This window comes from Poeciliopsis prolifica, unplaced genomic scaffold (genome assembly GCF_027474105.1).
Source record: "Poeciliopsis prolifica strain line A6 unplaced genomic scaffold, Auburn_PproV2 SCAFFOLD033, whole genome shotgun sequence".
In the NCBI taxonomy this organism is placed as follows: domain Eukaryota; kingdom Metazoa; phylum Chordata; class Actinopteri; order Cyprinodontiformes; family Poeciliidae; genus Poeciliopsis; species Poeciliopsis prolifica.
Window position 1 is genome coordinate 11,639 of NW_026562408.1, and position 6,060 is coordinate 17,698.

Sequence of the window (6,060 nt, forward strand, 5' to 3'; positions counted from 1 at the left end):
CAGAAGCTCAGAGATGAGATTTGAAGATGAACTATGTTTTTCTCTTAAAAAATGGAGTTTGAAGACAAATGAAATAAAAGATGATTAAAAGAGCGGACATTTAAAAACCAAAATCCAGCTTCAGAGCAAGTAAGATAAAGCTTTGTCATCATACAGAGGCTCACAGAGAAGATTTTAAGCTGAGCTGTGAGTTCAGTAAAAAAAAAAACTGAATTTAAAAAGTAGAAGAGAAAATTAGCTTTGAATAATTGTCTTTTAAATCCAATTCCTAGTGAGCATAGCAGCATCGAGATGAAAACTCCTTGATCCAGCAGAAACTCAGGTAAGGTGTCTAGTCATAATGGCAAAACACCCATGGTGCACTCCTGATGTGGTTTCCTTTAGTTTTAATTAAACTCATTTGAATTCATTCCACTTTGACTAAATATCTTTCTAATCCTTTCAGTAGTAGGTCAGTTTCTTTTGGATGGCTGCAATAAACATGATTTCAATCTAAAATGTGTTTTCATTTGCTTTTCTCTTATATTTGATTAATGGGAGTTTGCACTGTAAAAATGGATCTTCCATAATTTTGTCTTTATTGCAAACTAGTGTTAAGGATAGGGTTATTTAAATTTTTAGAGAGCAAATAAATTTTTTAGGGGGGTCTTGAGTATTTTTTTGGTTTTTTTTATTGTGTTTACATGCAAGTTTTGGGTTGTTGTCGTGCCTGAATATAGAATCAGTCTTTTTTTCACTTGGGTGCAACCCAGTGAAGAAGAAGTGGAGAAGGCGTGTGACGACCCGTAGCGTTGCCTTGTCATGGAGAGCTGAGATCTTGACCCTAACCTCTAGACCCCATTAAATTAAAATGTTTGTAAAAACTACGTTGAATATATTTTTGGCCAAGTCAGGAATATTACATCAGTACCTCACTTCTTATTATTATTATTATTATTATGATTTATGAAAGTCTGTCACACAGTTATTATATAACATCATCACAGCAGCACAAAATGTTTACTTGTTTTCTCATGAGCGTCCTAAAGGGCACTCACTTATGTGTTTTGTACATGAATTCTTGTACATTAATCAGTACATTAATGTGAGCATTTTATGATCCAGTAAATGGAAATAGAAGCAGTTGCATTTTCATCAGAGCAGATTAAACATTAATCATTCTTAATGGGAAAAAAGCCCAACGATTCTGTTACTTTAGTGTCAAAATGCTGAGATTCATTTCTGTGCGGCCACGTTAGTTCAGCTCTTTGCTCTCTGATCCATTTCAACACCTGGATTATCGTCTCAGTCGTGCTTTTGTAGATTGAAAGCCGAGTTTTGGATCTTTCTCCTGGTCATCAGTGACTTTGAGCAAAGCTTTGATTACTGAAAGTCTGACATCATTACAGCTTTAATTTAAAAAAATGTCTTATTTTAATTTCAATTTAAAATTCTGATTTTTTATTTTTGTCACTTTTTTCTTTTTTTTAGTTTTTATAACCAACATAAAATATCTTTTAAAAAATGTCTTTCTTTTCAATCATTTCTTGAAAGTTGACCTGTTGTAAAGTTTACCAGCTGAAAAACATACGAGTCAAAGAAAGGAAGTGATACGATGTGCTGACGTCGCACTGAACTATGGAAACAACAAAAATTACATCGTCCAAAAACAGAAAGTCCAATTAATAAATAAAATCAGTTTATCAGCAGCTCCAATCACAACGTTCAAAAATCACCATATGAAAAGAAACAAGTTTTTAAAAGTGAAATTGTTTCATACACAAATGCAGGACTGTGTGACGTTGACATCAACATAACTGGCCAGAGCAGCACTGACAATTTTGGGCTAAAAAAATTACATCATTTAACAAATATATACAGAAATTATCTCAATTTACACGAGAGCACAAAGATAGCACAATTATTTTATAAAAAAATACTTTTACATTCTATGTAAAATAATGGAATGTTGATTTGGGTTTAGTGAAACCAAAAAATGCTGAGAGGCCTGCAGAGTTTCAGGAATTTGTATCTCAATTTGTGGCAATCTCCCCAAAAAGAGATGAAAACTTTGGGGGAAAATTATCTTAAAAGCTTCTTATTTGTGAATAACTTTCTTACTCAAACAATTGTATAATTGTTTGGACCACCTACAAAAATTTTATCATTATTTTCACAGAAGTGGAAACATTCATCTGATTTAGATTTGATCCTTGCAAAATAAATAAATAAATAAATAGTATGTGGGAATCTCATCTTTCTTCAGGAAGTCCTGAGTCTGCAGAAAAAAAGAGCAAATATTTCTTTTAGATTATCTTTAGTTATTTATGGATTCATTTCCTTCTTCACAATATTTATTAAGAGGTGTAAAGATTTTCATTCCTTGCATTTGTTTTGCATGACAGGATTAATTGGCAGAAGTTATGAAATGAGGATAAACTATAAATTCTTCCAAAAGTCACCTTGACTTTTGGCTTTTCCCTTCTGAAATGATCTAGTTTTTGTTGTGCTGAAACATGGCCAGAAGTAGCTTTTTCTCTTCAACAAAACATTTCATTCTGTGCTCAAAGCACCAAAGTCTCCATTTATAGAAACTACTAATACACATATGAAATATTTATCAGGAGTGAGTGCTCTCAGCAGTGCCCACACACAATCTGCATCGCCGCCCACTCAAACACTCAGCAGCCGCCATCAGGGCCGCATTCAGCAACCGCAAATAGAAACGCCTCGTCCTCCACAACAGGCCAGAAGACGTCTTTGACCCCAGAGACGGAGCTGCTGGACTTTCTGCAGCAAGAGGTGGAGCAGAAGAATAAATCCTCCATTCATCGGTATCCAAAGCAATCCAAAAACTGCTTCATCAGAAACTATTTAGTCAGATTCTGGAAAAAGTGAAAACTAGCAGAACAGTTTCATTCCATTACTCCATCACTATGATCTCCATTCAATGATTTAGCTCAGCTTTTGTTGTGACTACAAATTACAAGATATTTGGAGCCTTGAAAAACCATAAACTCTAGAGGTATTTTTGCAATACAGGGCCCGGCCCCCCCGGTTGCACTCCAGCCCCCCCGTAGCACTCGGCCCCCCCGTGGCCCTGTTGCACTCCGGCCCCCCGTGGCCCTGTTGGAGTCCGGCCCTGGGTGTTTTGGACAGAGCAGCGTGTCGCCTCGGCGGAAGGTGGGAACCATCATGTAAGGTTTGAATTTCCTGCTGAAGCTGCCGAGGCGATCTTCCCAGAAATAGCAGAACAGTTCTGTTGTTGTTTTCTCATCCAGGAAACGATTTGCCAGCGTTTCCTTCCACTGAAAAATATTCTCATCAGACTGGCTGGACTCACGTTGGGTTCTGCTGCTTTTTAACCGTAAAAAGAAATCTAGGAAATAGATTGGTCTTTAGCTTCGACCCCACAGCCAATGCACCAATCACTAGCTGACTTCAAATCAGAGTGGTGTGGCCGGCCCGATTGGAAGCACAGCTCTCAGGGTTGCAGGAAGCAGGAACAGAGCAGCGTGAAAGGATTAGTGCATAAACACCGGACCAGGTTGGAAGCTGACCTGGCTTCCAACCTGGTCCGGTGTTTGAACCTGCTGTTGGCCTGGATCGGTTCGGATCGGCCCAGACCGGCTCTGCGGAAAAGTGGAAAAACAGGCTCAGGATTCGTCCTCATTGTCAGCAACTAATTCATTCTTTGACAAACCAGAGGAAGAAACAAAAGAAGAAAAAGTCATTCTATGAGAATTCAACACGACACCATGTCCATCTACTTACTGAGAACTCTGCAAATTTAGAACTGTAACATCAGAACTGTTGACCTGATGAAAGAGTTTTGTGAAAGAAAGCCAGCAGGATTAACAGCTTTTGATTTGAATATCTTCACATTCTGTTTTCAGGCATTTGTGTTGTGCAGCTTCACTTATGCAGTAAAACTCAACTGATTTCTAGGAGCTCAGATTTTGCTCAGATGTTTCCCCTGTGAGACCAAACTAAATACACTTTCATCAAATTTCTATAGAATTGTTGGACTTACTCATATGAGTATAACTGACTTTTATATTTGACTGTTTTTCTGTTGCGTATTGATCTGAAACATCTTTCTTCTCGTTAAATTCTTGTTCCTTCACAACTTTTTGTAGCTTTTAGTTTCAGGTATAAATTTGGAAAAACTTTGTTTCACAGCTTGGACAGAAAACAGTTTACTGTCAGACTAAAAGATGAATTTATTTCATTAGGGTTATTTTTCCATGTTAAGCAAAAGTTTTTTTATTTGAATAAAACAAGTTTTTGTGAAAAATTAATGGTTTGCTTTTGTCCTCTAATATGTTTTGTTGTCTGAAAAAAAACAGATTAGTTTTTGGTAGGAAGAAAAAAAATCATCTAAATGGACATTATTGAGCTCATTTTAATTGATCATGTTATTGATTGTTTTAATGGCCTTGTTGAGTCGCCATCCAAAAACCACAGGCTGTATTCTTTACATTTTGCAGGAGGCTCCACTTCTGCTTTTCAAAATGTAATTGTCAGCAGCTTCTATGGATTTAAAGTGTCAGAGACACTAAAGCAGCTCAAACTGGAAGGAGCTCAATCTCAGACTGAAATCTCAATATCTGAAAATGAGTTTGTTCAAAATGTAAAGAAAAGGTTTTGTTCGGTTCCCTGGAAAAAACAGTTTCTCTCCTGTCATGGGAAAATGATTTGGACTTGACGGGAATCGTGGAGGCAGAAAGAGTTTTCCAAAGACCTGGCCGGAGCCACAGGTACGATCCAAACAGCTGCTACTTTTCCTGATTCGTCCCACAGCAGCAACCCAAACCCGGCAGCAACCCAAACCCGGCAGCAACCCAAACCCAGAAGCCCTGCTGTCTGAAAAGCGCTTTGATTTTGAAGACAACCATAAAATAGACGTCATATCTACTGTCTGCTTTCAGACTAAATGCTGAGAGGGATAATTACTTTTTATAATAAGAGCTTCACATTTGGGTTCATAAAAATTTCAACCTGCTGTATAAAAGCAGAATTGTTTTCACTTCAATTTTCAACTTCTGTTCATTTTATAATTATGTCCCAAACATAAACCTAATTTTGGCTCCACAATTTCTAGACTGCAATAATCACACAAGTCTAAAAAAGAACCTTTAAGGACTTTTATATTTCTAAAATATATTTTGTGATTATTAAGGGTTATTGAATTCATATTCAAAGTAAAAGCTTTATTGCGTCCAAAGGGAAATTAAATGTAATTCATGTTAATTGATATTCTGCAGAGTTATTATAGAGCAATGTGGTTTAGGGTTTGGATCCTGGATCCAACGATGGCTCGTTAGCAGAACACTGACATGTTTCTACCTGCAGGGACAGAACTAGGACCTCCAGGACCCACTTTGGACACAAGACAGTCTGATGGAAACAATGGTCTGGGTCGGCCCAAATTACCTGGATTTTTATGAAGAATCCTTCATTGAATCATCAAATCCAGAGGTTCCACAGTAAGAAACAGATCTGGAACCAACGCAAACCCACAACAGGTCAGAACCAGAACAGAACCAGCTTCCTTCATCAAGTTGTTGAGCCTCTTCAAGTCCATGGTTATGATGCGGCTCTCGCCAACAGACTGATGGAGGGTCTGCAGTTTCTTGATCTTCTCTTCCTCCAGTCGCTCTGTTCTGGTTCTAGTTCTGTTCCTCCTTTAGGCATTTTTCTCCTGTGTCTCCAGTTTATCCAGATCAACTCGGAGGTTTTTATATCCTCCACTTCTTCTCCATGAAGTACATAGAGTGTGATTTTTCACCCTGTTTCCCCTGAAATAATCTCCATTGTTCTGTTTCCATCCTGGATGATTAGGTTGTTCCCTCCAAGCATCCAGGAGCTCTCTGGCCTCTGGTCCATCTCTCATCCACCAGCAGCTGCAGAGTAATCTGAGTACAGAGTAATCTGAGTATTTCTGGAGATGATGGAAATCTGACTGCTGGAAGCCTGAGGTGTAGAGAGAGGAAGGAATGGTGAGAATCCAGAGGCCTGAGGTTCTCCTGCCGCCTGCGGGTTGGACCCTCCGTCCTTCAGTCTATTAGTGGAAGATAT